Raw genomic sequence first — 2,023 nt, 5'->3', positions numbered from 1 at the left:
TCCCATCCAGCCCTGCCCTCTGGCACTGGGAAGCCATTCCCTGGGTCCTGTCCCTCCATGCCTTGTCCCCAGTCCCTCTCCAGCTCTGCTGGAGCCCCTTTAGGCCCTGGAAGGGGCTCTGAGCTCTCCCTGGAGCCTTCTCCTCTCCAGGTGAGCACCCCCAGCTCTCCCAGCCTGTCACACCCTCGAAGTGCTGTTAACGAGGTGAGGAACTAAAGATGCCACACAAACCTGAGCTGCTCCTTCAGAGGAACCCAGAGCACCGGCAACCTCCAGAAGAGAACACAGACCAATCCTCTTAGGCCCTATTTTGAGATAAAACCATCCAGAAGCCAATCCTGGTGTGGAGGAACACAAGGTCAAAGTGGCCGAGGCTTCCTTGGCGGTAAAAGCAGTGCCCAGATGAGCTCCTCAAAATTGGAGGGAAGGAATTACAAAGGGTTGGGAACAGATTCCTGGCAGGAGCTGTTAAATCCATCCCTGCTCTACACGGAAAAGTTGTGGTATCGGGAAATGTCCCAGAAGAACAGAACTTTGGTTTGAGGTGGGTCATGAACACAATTCCCCCAGGAAAATGCCCTTGAGATTTTCAAACAGTGGCTGAGGACAGAGAGGAGCCAGATCCAGTGCTGTAAAAATGGGGTGTAAAAACCCCAATATCTGTGGGTTTGCCTGGTTTGTCCTGCACTCAGGAACAAGTGTTTGTTTAGATGGTGCTAATCAGAGGAGCATGAAAATATTCCCCAAATAAATGTCTTTTTTAATTCAAGAACCAGTGTTTCTCTGAAGGAAATTGCTTTGAGGAACTGACACTAATTTTCAATTACTTTTTTTTTCATTCTCTGCTTCTATTTTAAGCAAAATGTTTAAGAAACAAAACTTCATAAGACTTTGAAAGTGCATTTTGTTGAGTGTGGGGGTTTTTCTTCTCTTTGGCCACTGAAAACCCTGTGAGAAAGGAGAAAACTCAGCTCCTATGGATATTGGCTCCCACCTGATAAAAGCAGCTTTTTTCCAAGGGTAGCTTTATGAAATCCTGAATATTTAAACCCAAAATGTCACTTCTTAAAAACAAGGAGCTCTCCTCTGCTTGCCCATGGTTTTGAACTGGACAAAGTTCACATGAGAGGGAAACTCCAGGTGGGAAAATGAAATCTTCCTGTGAAAGGAACTATAAAGAGGTTTCTTTGCTTCCTGAAAATGCTGTAATTGAAAAAAAACAATGAGAGGCCACCTCGGTTTTCTTACCAGTTTTAGTGTTATTATCTCTCTGAGCCATTTTCCAAGATTTTTCTCCGACTCCTGGTGGAGACAAACCAAGGAAAATTTATTCCCAACACCTGCACAATGTGGCGAATTGATCCTGATAGGCATCCCAGATAATTGCTGTGGAATCCTCCGATTTTGGGAAAAGCCTGCTTTGGCACCACAGCTTTGGGCATTAAATCACATTTACCTCCCCGCTGCCACGTGGGATGAAACCCTGGAAGGGTGGTCTGGGAATAACCCAGGGAGCAGAGCTGGGCGATTCCACGGCTCAGCCTGGAGCAAAGGAGGCTCAGGGGGGACCTTGTGGCTCTGCACAAGTCCCTGACAGGAGGAGGCAGCCGGGGGGGGTCGGGCACTGCTCGAAGGGAACAGGGACAGGAGGAGAGGGAACGGCCTCAGGCTGGGCTGGGGAGGGGCAGGTTGGAATTTGGGAACAATTCCTTCATCAGCAAGTGGTTAGACCTTGGCAGGGGCTGCCCAGGGCAGTGCTGGAGTCCCCATCCCTGGAGGTGTCCAAGGAAGGAGCAGAGGTGGCACTCGGGGACAGGGTTGAAGGTTGGGCTTGGTGACCTTGGAGGTCGTTTCCAGCCTTAATGACTCCGCGGTTCTGTGATTCCATTCCTTGTGGGGTCAGAACCAGCTGGGCTGTGCCACCAACATGTTCCTCACCTTCCCACAACAACCTTCAGCAGAGCTGATCCCTGAGCTGCTGCTTGGAAGTGTGGGAAGAGAAGCCAAGGACACGGCAGGGAGC

This window comes from Corvus brachyrhynchos, unplaced genomic scaffold (genome assembly GCF_000691975.1).
Source record: "Corvus brachyrhynchos isolate BGI_N302 unplaced genomic scaffold, ASM69197v1 scaffold19, whole genome shotgun sequence".
Lineage (NCBI taxonomy): Eukaryota > Metazoa > Chordata > Aves > Passeriformes > Corvidae > Corvus > Corvus brachyrhynchos.
This window is presented reverse-complemented; position numbering follows the sequence as displayed.